The sequence below is a fragment of the Grammomys surdaster genome, unplaced genomic scaffold (assembly GCF_004785775.1).
Source record: "Grammomys surdaster isolate TR1022 unplaced genomic scaffold, NIH_TR_1.0 62, whole genome shotgun sequence".
Classification (NCBI taxonomy): Eukaryota; Metazoa; Chordata; class Mammalia; order Rodentia; family Muridae; genus Grammomys; species Grammomys surdaster.
The window spans coordinates 21,957,109-21,975,590 of NW_021604564.1; the positions used below are offsets into that span (position 1 = coordinate 21,957,109).

At 39.9% G+C, this 18,482-nt stretch overlaps 1 pseudogene; it reads left to right on the forward strand.

The window, feature by feature from the left end:
* Window positions 1-1,273: 1,273 nt before the first annotated feature.
* LOC114610511 lies at window positions 1,274-1,644 on the forward strand (annotated as a pseudogene).
* Window positions 1,645-18,482: the final 16,838 nt, after the last annotated feature.

Consider the following 18,482-nt stretch of genomic DNA (forward strand, 5'->3'; position numbering starts at 1 on the left):
ACACACACACACACACACACACACACACACACACACACACACACACAATTTGAATAAGGATTACGCCAGCTCTGCAGTTAGGTTAGAACACAACATAGTGTATCTTTGCTTATGGCTTTTAAACTATTTTTTTCATCAGTATTTTCTAGTTTTCAATGTGTATGTCTCTCATTGCAATAGATAGTCTCAAGCTCAGATCTTCATTGTTTCCACGTATTCCTTCTCTTCTTCCTCTCCAGAGAGTTTGTTACTAGCATATAGCATGTCAGCTGATGGCCATTGATGTGTTGATTCTATGATTTTTCACCTGTGAGGAACTTGCTTTTTGTACACAGTGATTTGTTCATTTGTTCTAGTGAAATCCTTAAGATTTTGATGTTTGAGGTCATGTTGCTAGAAAATAGAAACTGTTCTATTTCTCCCCCTTAGATGTTTTTAATCCCCCCTTTTTTTGCCTCTTTATTTTGCCTTGAACATCAGTATTTTGATGAAGGAAAATGACAAGGGTTTGTTTCATTTTTGCTTTGTTTGTGATTTCGGAGTTAAAGATCTCAGTTCTGCATTGTCAAGGTGATGCTTTCTGTGGACTTTTCAGGTTTTTCTCTTTTCCAATTTTGTTGAGAGCTACTTATCTTGAAAGTGTGTTCACTTTTATTAAGTACTGCTTATACATCTAGTGAGACACCAAGTGATTTTTACATACCATTCTGCTAATTATAACTTCATATTCACTAGTGGCTTTTATTATCCATCTATTGAACCATCCTTGTATTCTAGGACTAAATTGCACCGTGTGGTCCTTCTGGTAGTGTTAAAATTTGCACTGTGTTTTGTGAGGATTCTTGCACCTATGTTTATCAGGAAGATTGTCCGGTGGATTTCTTTTCTCATAGTGTCTTTGATTTGGGCACCATAGTAATGCTGGCTTTGTAAAACTCATTAGGAAGTATTCTTGATACTTTTGAAAAGTGTAAGGAATGTTGTTAATTCTTCAATAATATTTGGTAGGTTTTGCCAGAGATACTATTTAGTTCTGATTTTTCTTTTGCTTTGAACATTTCTTCGTTTTTTTTAAAGAGATTTTTTTTTTAAATTTCAGATTCATTCTTCTTATTGGATCTAGGTCAAATAAAACTTAAATGCTCTGAGTGGGCAGCATCTTCAGAAATTTAGTTGCATCTTTTAGGTTGTCTTGTTGTTGGTATGTAATTGTTTGTAGTAATCTTTTTTTTTTTAATTAAAACATTATTTACGAGCCGTGAACAACGCAGCAATGGCCAAGATTAAGGCTCGGGACCTGCGCGGCAAGAAGAAGGAGGAACTGTTGAAACAACTGGACGATCTGAAGGTGGAACTCTTCCAGCTTCGCGTCGCCAAAGTGACAGGCGGCGCAGCGTCCGAGCTCTCCAAGATACGAGTCGTACGCAAATCTATCGCCGTGTCCACGCTGTCATTAACCAGACTCAAAAAGAAAACCTCAGGAAATTCTAAAAGGGCAAGAAGTACAAGCCCCTTGACCTGCGACCCAAGAAGACTAGAGCCATGCGACGCCGGCTCACCAAGCATGAAGAGAAGCTGAAGACCAAGAAGCAGCAGCGGAAGGAGCGGCTGTACCCACTGCGCAAGTACACAGTCAAGGCCTGAGACGACAATGACAAGACTGACTAAAAAAGACTGACTAAAAAAAACCAAAAACCAAAAAACAAAAAAAAACCCAAACCAACAAACAAACAAAAAACATTATTTACATTTTCTCTCATCTATTACATCCTGACTGAAGTTTCTTCTCCTTCATCGTCCTCTAGTGCCCCCACCTCCATTCACCTCCCCATAGCCACGCCTCTTCCACTTTTTTCAGAAAAGGACAGGCCTACTAGGGTTATCAACCAAGCATGGCATACCAAGACTAAGAACCTTCCCTCATATTAAGGCTGGATGAGGTAACCTAGTAGGAGGAAGAGGGTCTCAAAAGCAGGCAAAAGAGTCCGAGACAGCTCCTGCTCAAACTGTTAGAAGTCTCACAAGGAGACCAAAGTCCACAACCATAGCATATCTGCAGAGGACCTCCATCTGACCCATGCCTCTATGAGCCAGGTTAGCTGGTTCTGTTTGTTTGTTTTGTTTTGTTTTGGTGTTCTTGACCTTCCTGGCTTTTACAATCCTTCCACCCCATCTTCCTCAGGATTCTCCAAGCTCCACTTAATGTTTGTATTTGGCACCATATCTCTGCATCTGTTTAGCTCAGTTGTTGGATAAAATCTTTCTGATGATGATTACATTAGATACTTGTGTACAACCACAGCAGAGGATCACTAGAGAATAATTTCATTGAACTTTTTCTTCTTTATTGGATATTTTATTTGCATTTTAGATGTTATCCCTTTCCCCCATTCCCCCCTAGAAGCCCCCATCTCATCTCCCCTCCTCATGCTTCTATGAGGATGTGCCCCCCCCACTCCCACCTCCCTGCTCTCGAATTCCCCCACACTGGGGCATCCAGCCTTCATGGTACCAACCAAGGACCTCCTTTCCCACCTATGCCGACAAGGCTATCCTCCCCTACATATAAAGCTGGAACCATGGGTCCCTCTCTATGTGCTCCCAGGCTGGTGGTTTTAAACCCTGGGAGCTTTGGTTGGTTGGTATTGTTGCTCTCCCCATGGGGCTTGCAAAACCTTTTCTTGTCTTTTTGGTTCTATTCTACATCCCTGGGCTATCCATCCTCTAGTTCCTAGTCCTCCAGGCAGTGTCACCCATGGGCTCCCCCTAGTGGCATGGGTCTCAAAATGGACCAGTCATTGGTTGGCCACTCCAACAATTTTGCCCCACTTTTACCCCAGCACATCTTGTAGGCAGGACAAATTGTAGGTCAAGGGTTTTGTGGCTGGGTTGGTGTCCCAATCTCTCCACTGGAAGTCTCGCCTGGTTACAGATGTCCAGTTCAGGCTCTGTATCCCCCATTGCTAGGAATCTTAGCTAAAGTCACCCTTTTAGATTCCTGAGACTTTTAATTGCATTAGGTTTCTACTTTAACCCTGAAATACTCACTCACCAATTCGTTGTCTCTCCCAGTACTTTCTCACTCCATCCTCCCCCAACTTGATCCCTCCTGTTCCCATTCCCACCCACCTCCAGGACACTCATGATATCTATTCTATTTTCTCCTTTCAGGGAGATTTATGCATCCCTTCTAGAAGCCTCCTTGTTACTTAGCCTTTTTGGGTCTACGAACTGTAGAGAGATTATCCTTTAGTTTGCAGCTAATATCTACTTGTGAGTACAAAGTATATTTGTTTTTCTGGATCTGGGTTACCTCACTCAGGATGATTTTTTTTTCTAGTTCCATTCATTTTGCCTGAAAATTTCATGATGTTATTTAAAAAAAAAAAAAAAAAGCTGAGCCATACTCCATTTTCTTTATCCATTCTTCAGTTGAGGGGCATCTTGGTTGTATCCAGTGTCTGTCTATTATGAACAAAGCTGCTATGAACATAATTGAGCAAGTGTCCTTGTGGTAGGATGGATTATCCTTTGGATATATATGATAAATATATAGTGGATATCCTATGGATATATATTATGTCTAGGAGTAGTATAGATGGGTCATTAGGTAGATCAATTTCCAGTTTTCTGAGACATGTTGATTTTGTTTGTTTGTGATATTTTATTGATTTACATTCCAAATGTTATCCCCTATCCCAATTCCCCTCTGCAAACCTCCTATCCCTTCCACCTCTCTCTGCTTTTATGAGGGTGCTTTCACTCCCACCTCACCGCCCTGGCATTCCCTTACACTGGGACATTGAGCCTTCCCAGGACCAAGGGCTTCTCCCATTGATACCAGATAAGGCCATCCTCTGCTACATATGCAGCTGGAGCTATGCAACCCCCTCTAGCTCCTTCAGTCCTTTCCCTAACTCCTCCATTGGGATCCCTGTGCTCAGCCCAATGGTTGGCTGCCAGCATCCGCATCTGTATTTGTCATGCTCTGGCAGAGCCTCTCTGGAGACAGCTATATCAGGCTTCTGTCAGCAAGTACTTCTTGGCATCCACAATAGTGTCTGGGTGTGGTGTCTGCATATGGGATGGATCCCCAGGTGGAGCACACTCTGTCCTTATATTTCCTTTATACAAGAGTAATTCTGGGTTAAAAATTTGGAGATTAGTGGGTGGTCCCATCTCCCATCCAGGGCCCTTGCCTAACCTCTGGATATGGTCTCTACAGGCTCTCCATCCCCTTTGTTGGGCATTTCAGCTAATCTCACCCCTGTTGGGTTCTGGGAGCTTCTTACTTTCCTGGCATCTGGGACTTTTTGGTGGCTACCCCCAGTTCCCCATCTCCCATTGCTACACATCTCTGTTCAAATTCCTGACCCTCTGTTTATCATCCCATCACCTCCCATACCTGATCCTGACCCCTTTCCCCCCTCCCTCATCTCTCTTTCTCCCAAGTCCATCCCACCCTCTACCTCCTGTGAGTATTTTGTTCCCCTAAGAAGGACTGAAGCATCTACACTTTGGTCTTCCTTCTTGAGGTTCATATGGTCTGAGTTGTATCATGGTTATTCTGAACTTTTTGCCTAATATCCACTTATCAGTGAGTACACACCATGTGTGTTCTTTTGTTACTTCACTCAGGATGATATTTTCTAGTTCCATCCATTTGCCTAATAATTTCATGAAGTCATTGTTTTTAATTGCTGAGTAGTACTTCATTGTGTAAATGTACCACATTTTCTGTATCCATTCCTCTGTTGGAGGACATCTGAGTTCTTTCCAGCTTCTGGCTATTATAAATAAGGCTGCTATGAACATAGTGGAGCATGTGTCCTTGTTATAGGTTGAAGCATCTTTTGGATATATGCCCAGGTGTGGTATAGCTGGGTCCTCAGGTAGTACAATTTTCTGAGGAACCACCAGACTGATTTCCAGAGTGGTCATACTAGCTTGCAATCTCACCAATAACAGAGGAGTGATCCTCTTTCTCCACATTCTCACCAGCATCTGCTGTCACATTTGGGTATATGGTGCACTCACTTTCATTTAATTCTAGGAAGTCTTTAATTTCTTTATTTCTATTTTAACACACTAGTCATTTAGTAGAGAGTCATTTAGTTTCTATGAGTTTGTAGACTTTCTACTGTTTCTGTTGTTGAAATTCAACTTTAATTTGTAGCAGTCTGATAGGATACAGAAGATTATTTCAATTTTCCTGTATCTGTTGAGACTTGCTTTGTGACTGAATATGTGGTCAATTTTGGGGAAGATTCCATGAGATGTTGAGAACAAGGTATATTCTTTTGTGTTTGGTGAAAGGTTCTATAGAACCTGTTAGGTTCATAATGTCTTTTAGCTTGTCTTGATGACCTGTTCATTGGTAAAAGTTGGGTGTTGAAGTCTCCCACTATTAATGTGTGAGGTTGGTGTGTGATTTAAGCTTTAGTAGTGCTTTTTTCTCCCTCCAAATGTGAGTGCCTTTGCATTTGGGGCATAGATGTTTAGAATTGGGATGACATCTTGGTGACTTTTTCTTTTGATAATTGTGATATATCCTTATTCATCCTTTTAGCTTAATTTTGGTTGCTAGTCTATTTTGTTAGTTAGATATTAGAATGGTTACACCAGCTTGCTTCTTGGGTTCATTTGCTTGGAAAATCTTTTCCCAGCCTTTTTCTCTCCCTTTTCATCTTTGATGTTGAGGCGTGTTTCTTGTATGCAGCATGATTACAGATCCAATTTTCATATCCATTCTGTTAGTCTGTGTCTTTTTTTGGGAAATTAAGTCAATTGATATGGAAAGATATTAATGACCAATGATTCTTTGTTAAAAAGAAATCTTATTATTTTGTTGTTGTTGTTGTTGTTATTGTTGGTTTTGGTGGTTGAAGTGTGTGGCGGGTGTGTTTCCTATTTTTTTGGTTTTGCTGGTATGAGGTTATTTATTTCCTGCATTTTTCTGAGTGTAGATTGCCTCTTTGGGATGGAGTTTTCCTTTTAGTATCTTCTATAGGGCTGGATTTGTGGATATATATTGTTTAAATTTGGTTTTGTCATAGAATATTATGTTTTCTTCATGTATGGTAATTGAAAGTTTTGCTGGGTATAGTAGTCTAGGCCCTGTGGTCTCTTAGAGTCTGTCAGACACCTGTCCAGGCCCTTCTCACTTTTAGAGCATTCATTGAGATGTCAGGTATAATTATGATAGGTTTGCCTTTAATTGTTACTTGGCCTTCTCCCCTTGTAGCTTTTAGTATTATTTCTTTGTTCTATATGTTTAATGTTTTGATTATTATGTGGTGATGGACTTTATTTTCTGATACAATCTATTTGGTATTCTGGAAACTTTCTGTACCTTTACAGGCATGTACTTCTTAAGGTTAGGAGAAATTTTTCTATAATTTTGTTAAAAATATTTTCTGGATCTTTGAGCTGGAATTCTTCTATTCCTATTATTCTTAGGTTTGGTCTTTTCATAGTGCCCCAGATTTCCTGGATGTTTTGTCTCAGGAATATTTTAGATTTAACATTTTCTTTGACTGATGTATCAATTTCTTCAATTGCATATTCCATGTCTGAGATTCTCTCTTCTATCTCTTGTATTCTGCTGTTCCTGTTTGCTTACCTATATTTTCCATTTCTAAGATTATCTGTGTTTTCTTTATTGCTTTTATTTCCATTTTCAGGTTTTGAACGTTTTTCTTTTTTTCATTTCCTTCACTGGTTTGTTTTCTTGGCTTTCTTTAAGAGATTTATTGCTGGGCAGTGGTGGTGCATGCCTTTAACCCCAGCACTTGGGAGGCAGAGACAGGTGGATTTCTGAGTTTGAGGCCAGCTTGGTCTACAGAGTGAGTTCCAGGACAGCCAGTGCTACACAGAGAAACCCTGTCTCGAAAAACAAAAACAAACAAACAAAAAAAGATTTATTTATTTTCTCTCATTGTTTATTTGTGTTTTCCTGGATTCCTTTAAGGAACTTATTAATTTCGTCCAGTTGTTTGTTTGTGTTTCCTGTATTTCCTTAGGAGATTTTCTTAATTTTTTCTTTAAAGGCCTTTATCGTTTTCATAAGATTAGATTTAATGTCATTTTCTTGTACCTCAGTCGTGTTGAACTATCTAGGGTTTTCTGTATGGAATATCTTTGCTTTGGTGGTGGAATATTAGCCTGGTTGGTGTTGATTGTATTCTTATACTGGCAACTAAGCATCTGGGTTTGGGGTAATTGTAGGTTTTAGTGCTGATTTCTGAGTTACCTTGGTTAGATGGTATGTTTTCCTCTTGGATTTGTTTTCTTTCTGGCTCTAGCCTGAACGGCTTATGGTACTGGTAACTGACAAGCCCTTAAGTCCAGAATTTGATGGGGTTCTGCGTGCTCTCTTAGTTTGAATTTTATTTCTGTGAAGAGACACCATGACCAAAGTTTAACTGGGGCTGGCTTACAGTTTCAGAGGTTTACTCCATTATCATGATGGTAGGAAGTATGGCAGGGTCAGGTAGACATGGTGTTGAAGAAGGAGCTGAGAGTTCTATATCTCGATCTACAAGTAGCAGAAGGGAACTGTGCTACTGGACATACCTTGAGCATATAAAATCTCAAAATCCACCTCCACAGTGACACACTTCCACAACCAAGGCCACACCGACTCTAACAAGGCCACACCTCCTAATATTCTCATTCCCTATGGGCCAAGCATTGGAATACATAAGTCTGTGGGGTGACAAGTCTATTTAAACTACCATATTCCATTCCCTGGCCCCTATAGGCTTGTAGACATAACAAAATGCAAAATGCAAAATCCAAAAAGTCCAATAGTGTATCACAGTCTCAACAATGTTCAAAAGCTCAGAGTTCAAAGTCCCTTCTGAGATTCATGCAATCTCTTAATCCCCTATAAAAGCAACAAAACAAACATAAACAAACCCAATCACTTGCTTCTAACATAAAATGGCACAGGATATACATTACTGTTTCAAAATGTAGGAAAGGGAGCATAGTGAGGAAATCCTGGACCAAAGCAAGTCCAAAAACTAGCTGAGCAAATCTAAATTCTGCATCTCTATGTCTGATGTGAAAATGCTCTTCAGATCTCCAACTTCTTTCAGCTTTGTTGGCTGCAACATATTTATTTTTCTTAGGCTGGTTTCACTCCTTGTTAGCAGCTTTCCTTAGCAGGCATCCCATGACTCTGACATCTCAAACATCTTGGGGTCTCCAAAGCAATCCAGGCTTCATCCTTATAGTTTCATGCAATAGGCCTCCTTGCAGAAATACTCCTGCCATATACCTGGCCTCAGAAGCTCTTCTTAGCTGTGGAGGGAAATTCCATCCTTGATTCTAAAGCCCAAAGCTGCCAAAGCTGCCATGTTCTTCTGCTTGCTGGTACTGGAACATACCCCCCTCATACAATTACATCCTTACCAGCTTTCTTTTTCCACAGTTTCCTTTACTGCCCAAGCTTGGCTGTCCTGGAACTTGCTCTGTAGACCAGGCTGGCCTTGGACTCAGAGATCTGTTTGTCTCTATCTCCTGAGTGCTAGGATTAAAGGCATGTACTATCATGCCTGGACCTAAGTTTCCCTTTAATTACTTTTAACAAGATGGAAGCTTAGCTGGGTGGGATCTTGCCCCCAAGGTCACCATTCCCTTAATTCCATTTATTATCTTTAATATGTTCATTTCCTTGAACACAGGATTTAGCTCTATTCTACTTCCTGGTGTCCCTTTAACTCTTGAACCATACATTTTGTATTTTTCCTTTCTAAGCTTGCTATGTTTCATCAAAATGCTCTTCATAGGAGTGAACCACAGAACAGAGTCTATACAAGGCTGTTTTGAGATTCTCTTTGCCAATGCAATTAATCTCAATCTTTTCACCTTAGCCTCAGGCACACTCCTTGGACAATGGCAAAAAGCGACCACATTCTTCACCAAAATATCACAAAAACAATCTCTAGGCAGCATACTAAAATTCGTTTTCTCTTGCTGTTAGGACTCATTTTCTTTCTTTTTGTAGCTTCCCTTGTTGATGGCATCTCTCATACTGAAATGAGACATAGCTGTGCATTCACAGTTATTTCTTTATATTCTCATTTCCAGATGTTTAATGTTATCTCATGGCTGTTCTGGAAACAATAGGAAGTTTCCAAGTAAATTCATGAAAGACAGAACAAATACAAAATGTAATTGTTTACTAAAATAACAGAAGGGGTTTTCATTTTAGCGTAGCAGGGAGCTGTTGCTTAGAAAATACGTATGTCTTCAGAAAAATTGTTTTTACACTCATCTATGCTGAGTCTAGAGCTAATGTCAAAACAAGACTAGTAATTTGGAAGCATAGTAGAAGTTTCTTCTACAAAGCTGCCCAAGGAAATTAATGTAAAACCAATAAATAGGTCAAAAGGTACAGAACAAGAGACAGAACCAAGACTGGGTGATCAATGATTAATTGATGATTGAAGAATTAAAAGCCAAGGCTGCAGGGAACAGTGTGTGCTGGGACAGTTACCTCACCAGACAACAGTGACCTTGACCCTTACTGTCTACCATATCAGAAATTCAAATCACAATGCACCACACTTCATATAAAATGAAAACATAAGTCTTACTTAAAAAGAGAGCATAACTATGATCATCTCTTAGACCATGGGTTGTACAAAGATTTCTTAGAGCATTAAAGGAATAGCCTATAAAAAGTAAATAAACTGATATCTATTAAAATTAAATGCTTATATTCTTTAAAAGAAACAAAAGAAATGTTAAAAAAATAGTTACAAACACATAACTGCTAAAATAAAAGAAAAGCAACCATCCTATGTTCTGTAAAAAGATCTAAAGACACAATTATATGCAACGGAGTGCTCCTTTAAATAGAAGATAGTCAAGGGAGTTTTCTGTAGGCCAGACATGGGCAGTGAGTGAGTGGTCACTGCCATTGGAACTGGGTAAGTACTATACAGTGCCCCAGTGCTGTGCGGATTACAGTGGAAGCATGGAGCACACCCACCTTCACTCTGCTGAAAGGAATCTGGAATGATACCCTACTTGGAAAACAGCTGATGGGTATTTTACAAGGTTGACTATTCCCTGACATATAGACCTGCAGCTGGAGAAGCAGGTGCCTTCCTGAGTATGATTTGAACAGTTCACCAGGGAAAGTTTATAGCTTTTTAATAATCACAGAACCCTGGAAATACCATCAACACCCTGCAGGCTTCCATGTTATGACAGCCAGCTTTGAAGACTAGACCAGGTGGTGATGGTGACAGTATACTGTCTAGTGTTTTTAATAGCTATAAACTTTTTTTTTTTTTTTAATGGAGAGCTCTCAGTGAACACATGGTCACTTGAAATCCATAGGTGTTTTTTGGGACTGTAAAAAATTTAATTAATTAATTAATAATTGATTAATTGTTTGAGACAGAGTCTTGCTATGTAGCTCTGGGTGGCCTGGAATTCACTATTTAGATCAGGCTGGCCTCAAGCTCACTAAGATCTATCTGCCTTTGCTTCCCAAGTGATGATAATAAAAATCTGCCATCAACATACTCGGCTAAATGAATTTTCTTTTAATTACCAAATACTTGAGCAACATTTTCTGTAATTTTTTTCATTAAACTTTCTTGTTTTGTCACCTCTCGTTAAGAAAAAGATTCAGGCAAAGGAATATCTCATTTATTGTGCAGAAAGATTGACACGTGAATAGCCAGATCTTTTGTGAATTGGTGATAGATCAAAATTTCTGGTCATGAATGATAAAATGTACAGAATCTATAGAATAACATAGGCATTGATGCTTTTTATCCATTTTTATGTTGTTAAAATCTTCCACATTAGCCTTCGTGAAATCACCTAAGGGAAGTGGACATGTGACCACACACACACACACACACACACACACGCATGCACACACTGTATCTTACGCATCTACTCAGCTACTCAGTATTAAGCCGACAGTTATTTTTATTTTATAGTCCATGGAAAGAGTTGGATTTATTCCTGACAATATAGTTCTCTTTGGCTCAGAGTTAAATGTTTATTTATCATCATCATCATCATTTACAAAATCGTATGTAATCCAGGCTAGATTCAAGTTCCTATACAGACAAGAATGGCTTTCGAGATCCTCTTACCTTCACGGCTCCAAGTCAAGGATTACAGATCTGCAGCGGCACCCCCACAGCTAATTTAATCTGGCAATGGGGACTGAAGCCAGGATTGTGGATTCAAGATACTCCCCTGCACACTGAGCTACAGCCCTGGCTCTACAATGTGAGGAGTCTCTAAACCCTTAAAGAGTCTAGAGCAGAGGCAGAAGGACAGATTAAACACTTCCCACATCACCGTCGTCCACTGTGTTCTGAGTATGTCGACTTCTCATTATCTGTTTGAAGTCAGGCATGCTCATTAGCTCATGTTATGAGCAGATGAATGGCGAGGTGGCTGCCTGCCAGGTAGCCTTGCGCTCACAGCTCACTCCCACGCACTCCTACAGCTCTGTGTACTCAGGGCGACCTATAAAGGTCTGAACAGTAATGAGTAAAGGCAGTTGAATGGAGCATGGCCTGGAGGTGATGCTTAATCTTTCTTTCTTACAACAGATGTATATTTATGTAAATTCCAAGAAACTAAGAGAACATGCAATGCTGTCTGTGTCTTAGGGTTGTTTATATAGGTGAGGAATTCCGATGAGAGGCAGCCCAGTCATGCCCTGTCTTGGTTCAAACACACCTGTCACTCTAGCTGAAAACTCAGCACACCAATTACAATGTTTTCACTCCTGATGATTGCCTGCTCATGCCTCATCTTCGGATAGCTAATACTGACTGTATTCTTTGAAAGGCACAGGATAACACCTTGTAGGTAGTCTTTTTTTTTTTTTCTAAGTTAAGCAAAAGAGAAGAAGAGAGAGGTATTCTATTGGGCTATGACTTAAGTTTTTCTTCTTCTAATTTTAGGGCACATTTGTTACATTTTAACTTAAACTTTCTAATTTTTTTTTCTTTATGAAGACTTACAGTTTCTTATACTTTAGATATTCACCTACTGTGGACATGTGAGGTCTTCCAGGTCCCTTGGTTTATGTGAGGCCAACAGGTGGCCCGGCAGCCAAGCCCTCACGGGAAGCTTGCTGTGTAGACCACACCAATTGTGTGAGACTGAACACAAAACCACACAATGGAAGGGATTACAGGAGGACAGAAACGTCTGTGCCTTATTTATAGTGGTACTGTGAGGAAGAAAAGCTGTAAGTCAGCTCTGCCTGGGTGTGGGCTTGAAATAATCCAGTCAGAACGACATTTGTTCCCCTGACTTCGCCTTGTTAAAGCTTCCGTGTCTCCCGTGGCTTATTAGTTCACAATGTTTGGACAAACATCAATTACCATGCATCAAAACGTTTCCAGTTGTGTTGGTCTATGAGTGGCAGAGACCAGAAAGACACGAGAGGCCTGGAAACAGAGCTGTGGAGCGCACCAGAGGCTAAGGAGGCAGGTGACAGAGGTGTGCTGCACATTCTGTATGGAGATATTGGGCTGCTTATAGAGTGTGGGTTATTATTAAGCCTTTAATTATTAAGCTGAATGATGAAAGCCAGATTGTTGGGAACTTAAGTGATCCGTAAAGAGTTTTTACTTTAAACTAGGAGATTAGTTGTTGGAATAAGACGACAGGCTGTGGAGGTGGCACAGTGGATGCAAGGGCTTGCTGCCCAGTCTGATGACCCGAATTGAATCCTCAGGACCCACAGGTTGGAAAGAGAAAAGAGACTCAGTTGTCTTCCGACCCCCACACCCAGGCCTTTCCCCTTCCATACTTACATACAAATGAACAAATGGACATGCTTTGTTTTCATTACAGAAGAGAGAAAGTGAGCTGAGCGTGAATCTGCTGTCCAAACTGTAAGCAGCGGAAAGTCATGAAACAGTTCCCAGTCCTCTCAGAGCATCGCAGTCTGTTGGAAATTTTCTCAGAGGGCTTAAAACTTCCTCAAAAAATTATTTATTTGATTAAATACTTTTTCTTTTATTCTTGAGATTATAATTACATCATTTCTCTCTTCCCTTTTCTGGCCCCAAAGCCCCCATATACTCCTCCTTGCTGTCTTTCAAATTCATGGCCTCTTTTTTCACGAACTGTGTTTACATGTATATGTGGATATGCATACATAGCTCTGCATACAACCTGCTAGGTCTGTATGTTGTTATTTGTATGTACATTTTCAATATGTACGTTTTCAAGACTGACCATTTGGGATTAGATAATGAATTGGTATGCTCTTCCCTGAAGGAAACTATTTCTCTTGCTCACAGCATTCTTCAGCTTCCTGTAGTTCTCTCTGTAGGTTTGGGGCCTTGGGGTCTTTCTCTCATCCACTTTAGCAAGTCTTGTTCTTGTTCAGCTCATGTTTAGGCGATTGTATTGGTTAGATTTGATTGATGTGGCTTCTGACATTAGTGTGGGACACAGTCTCATAGCAAACTCTCCGATCCTCTGGCTCTGACCAGCTTCCACCTGTTCCTGCAGAGTTTCTTAGGTACAGGACTGTTTTGTAGATGTACCCCTCTGTGACCAGGCTCTGAAACTCTGCATTGTGATTGATTGTGGTTTTCTGCAGTGCTCTCTATCTGTCTCGAAGAGGAGTTTCTTTGATGAGGGATGAAGACAACATTTATGTGTGGCCATTTTTGTTTGTTTGTTTTGAAAAGATTCTTTAATGTACATGTGCACCGCATGCACATGAGAACCTGCAGAAGCCAGAGGAGCATGTTAGATCACTGGAACTGGAAGTACAGGCAGTTATGAGCCATGTGACTCATGTGCTGGGCTGAGGCTAGGTCCTCTGCAGGAGCAGAAATCACTCTGAACGTCTCCAGCCCCCAACAAGACTTGTTTTAAACAATAAAAATGATAAATTGAGTTTTTTAATGTGAATGTTAGCAAGTATTTATATTTGTAGTTAATGTTGCCCAAGAAAAATAATCTCAGGACTGTGTTACACTGTAAGTGTATGCCATTTCTTGCTTTGGAATGTAATCTACTAGGGCATTATCTACCATGCAGATGGGGCTATGAGAAGCCAGATTTGATTCATAGACACATTCATAGCTGTTGTTGTCACTGATTACCGTGGCAACAGGACAGAGCTTTGCTCCAAATGTTACTCAGCGTGCTCTTGTCTGATAGCGGCTGTGTTTGCAGAACCAGCCGATCATAGCAGAAATAAAACATAACTGTTTTCATCAATCACTTTTAAGTCAAACCGGCTGGAATTTGATAAAATTCTTTTCCTTTTTTCTTTTATTAAATATATTTTTATATTTTTATTTTATATTTATTTACATTCCAGTCTTTGCCTCCCCTAAGTCCCTCCTCCCACAGTTCCTCATCCCAATCCTCTTCCCTCTTGCCTCCAAGAAAGTGTTCCTCACCAAAACAGGCCTCCCCCTTCCCTGGGGCCTCAAGTCTCTTGAGGATTCAGTGCATCTTCTCCCACTGAGGCCAGATCAGGCATACCTCTGCTACATATGTGCCAGGGGCCTTGGACCAGACCGTGTATGCTTCTGGTTGGTGGCTCAGTCTCTGGGAGCTCCCTAGAGACTGGTTTAATTGAGAATGTTGGTCTTCCTATGAGGTTGTTCTCCCTTTTCAGCTTCTTCAATACTTCCTCTAATTCAACCCTAGAGATCCCTGACTTCAGTCCAGTGGTTGGGTGTAAGTATCTGCTTCTGTCTCAGTCAGTTGCTGGTAGGGCCTCTCAGAGGACAGTCATGCCAGGCTCCTGTCTGTAAGCATATCGTAGCATAATAGTGTCAGGCCTTGGTGTACCACCATGAGATGGATCCCAAACTGAGGTCATTGGTTCACATTTTCTTCAGTCGCTTCTCCATTTTTATTCCTGCTGTTCTTTTAGACAGGAATAGTTCTGGGTCAGGAATTTTGACTGTGGGTTAGTAACCCCATCCCTCCACTTGAGGACTTGTCTATCTACGGGAGGTGGACTCTTTGAGTTCCCTTTCCCCAAATTTGGGCATTTTGGCTAAGGTCAACACCCAATAAGCTCTGAGAGTGTCTCACCTCCCGGGTCTTTGGTACTCTCTAGAGGGTACCCCCACCTCCCACTCCCTGAGGCTGCTTATTTCCATTCATTCTCTTGGCCCTCTGGGCTTCTCTCCTGTCCCCTCCCTCCCATATCTGATGCTGTTCCCCCTTTCTCCTGCTCTCTCCCATCCAGGTCCCTCCCTCCCTCTCCCTCCCATGATTATCTTCTTCCCCCTTCTAAGTGGAATTGAAAACATCCTCACTCGGGCATTTCTGCTTGTTATACTTCTTACGGTCTGTAGGTTGTATCTTAGATATTCTGTACTTTTTGGCTAATATCCACTTATCAGTAAGTATCATGCATGTATTTTCCAGTCTCACCTCTCTCAGGATGATATTTTCTAGTTCCATCCATTTGCCTGTTTTAATAGCAAATCATTAAATAGCAAATAGCATCATTTAAAATAATGATGTTTTTAATAGCTGAATAGTATTCCACTGTGTAAAAGAACCACATTTTTATTTTATTTATTTTATTTTTAAAAAATTTTTATTTTTTATCCATTCTTCAGTTGAGGGACATCTGGGTTGTTTCCAGCTTCTGGCTATTATAAATAAGGCTGCTATGAACATAGTGGAGCATGTGTCCTTGTGGTATGTTAGAGCATCTTTTGGGTATATGCCCAAGAGTGGTAAAGCTGGGTCTTCGTGTAGAACTATTTCTAGTTTTTCTGAGGAACTGCCAGACTGATTTCCAGAGTGTTTGTAGCAGTTTGCAATTCCACCAGCAATGGAGGAGTGTTCCTCTTTCTCCACATCCTTGCCAGCATCTGCTGTCACCTGAGTTTTTGATCTTAGCCATTCTGATTGGTGTAAGGTGGAATCTTAGGGTCATTTTGATTTGCATTTCTCTGATGACTAAAAACTTTGACTATTTCTTTAAGTGCTTTTTGGCCATTCAAGATTCTTCTGTTGTGAATTCTCTGTTTATCTCCATACCCCAGTTTTTGGATTGAGCTATTTGTGTTTTTGGAGGCTATCTTCTTGAGTTCTTTATATATTTTAGATATTAGCCCTCTGTTGCATGTAGAGTTAATGAAGATTTTTCCCTCCAATCGGTAGGTTGCTGATTTGTCCTATTGAAGGTGTCTTTTACAATACAGAAGCTTTTCAGTTTCATGACGTTTCATTTATCAATTGTTGATCTTAGAGCCTAAGCCATTGGTGTTCTGTTTAGGAAATTTCTCCCTGTGCCCATGAGTTTGAGGCTCTTGTCTCTTCTATTAGATTCAGTGTATCTGGGTTTTATGTCGAGGTCCTTGATCCACTTGGACTTGAGCTTTGTGCAAGGTGATAATTATGGATCTATTTTCATTCTTCTACAAACAGACTGCCGTTTACTGAAGATGTTTTCTGTATGATTTTGGCTTCTTTGTCAAAGATCAAGTGTCCATAGGTGTATGGATTTACTTCTGGGTCTTTGATTCTATTCCATTGATTAACCTGTCTGTCTCGGTACCAATATCATAATTTTTTGTTTTGTTTTGTTTTATTTTTATTTACTTTATCACTATTACTTTGTAGTACAGCTTGAAGTCAAGGACGGTGATTTCCCTGAAAGTTCTTTTATTGTTCAGAATTGTTTTGGCTATTCTGGGTTTTTTGTTTTTCCATATGAAGTTGAAAATTGCTCTTTTCATGTCTGTGAAGAATTGTATTGGAATTTTTGATGGGGATTGCATTGAACCTGTAGATTGCTTTTGGTAAGATGGCCATTTTCACTATGTAAATCCTACAAATCCATGATCATGGGAGATCTTTCCATCTTCTGAGGCCTTCTTCTGTTTCTTTTATCAGGGATTTGAAGTTCTTGTCATCTATATGTCGTGTCATCTTTCACTTGCTTGGTAAGAGTTACATCAAGATATTTTATACTATTTGTGGCAAATTGTGAAGAATGCTGTTTCCTTAATTTCTTTCTCTGCCTGATTATTATTTGTATAAAGGAAGGCTACTGATTTGTTTGAGTTAATTTTATATCCTCCCACACTGCTGAAGTTGTTTATCAGCTGTAGAGTTCTCTGGTGGAAATTTGGGGTCACTTATGTATACTATCATATCATCTGCAAATAGTGACACTTCAACTTCTTCCTTTCCTATTTGCATCTCTTTGATATCCTTTTTGTTGTCTAATTGCTTTAGCTAGAACTTTGATTAGTATATTGAATAGATAAAGAGAGAGTGGGCAACCTTGTGCTATCCTGGAATTTAGTGGGATTGCTTCTAGTTTCTCTCCATTTAATTTGATGTTGGCTGTTGGTTTGCTATATATTGCTTTTATTATGTTTAGGTATGTGCTATGAATGCCTGATATCTCCAGGACTTTTTACCATGAACAAGTGTTGTATTTTGTTGAAGGCTTTACCAGCATTTAATGAGATGATTATGTGATTTTTTTCTTGAGTTTGTTTATATAATGTATTACGTTAATGGATTTTCATATATTGAACCATCCCTGCATCCCTGGGATGAAGCCTACTTGATAGTGGTGAATGATGGTTTTGATGTGTTCTTGGATTCAGTTTGTGGAAATTTTATTGAGTAATTTTGCATCGATACTCATAAGTGAAATTGGTCTGAAGTAATTTTTCTTTGTTGGATCTTTGTGGGATTTAGGTATTAGAGTAACTGTGGCTTCATAGAATGAATTAGGTAGTGTTTCTTCTGTTCCTTCTGTTTCTATTTTGTGTAATAGTTTGAAGAGTATTGGTATTAGCTCTTCTATGAAGGTCTGATAGAATTTTTTTTTTCTAGAATTTCATATGTAAATACTGTAATTATACCATTTTCATCCCTTACTTTTTCTTTCTGCTCTAACTTCTCCCATGCTTATTCCACAACTCCCTCTCAAACTCATGACATTTTATTTACTGTTATACATGTATTTATGTAGAAGCATAATCTCTTGAGCTCATTTAGAGCTGCTCATATATACATGTGTTTAGGGCTTACTGTTTGAGCTTAGAAAATCTACCAGGGGCCTTGTCCTGGACAAGACTGATTCTCCCTTTCTTAGCAGCCCTTGGCTGCCTGTATTTCTTAGTGTAGGGTTGGGGCCTTGTGAGAGTTTCTCAATCCATGTTGGCATGTCAGCTGGTGGTGTTACTATGCAGGCCTTATTTAAGTGACCATATCATTGAGATTTTCTGGGTTCGATTCCCTGCCATGGATAGATGGCAGTAGCTAACAGAAGATGCCCTGGTCCTCTGACCCCTGCACTCCCCCATCCCTGTGCCCCTAATGTTCCCTGAGCCTTATATATAGGGATTGTTTATAGATTTATCAACTGGGGTTGGACACCTACTTCACAGTCAGTTGTTCTTTGCATGTTGTCCAGTTGTGGATTTCTGTAATAATTTCCATCTGATACAGAATGGAACTTTTTT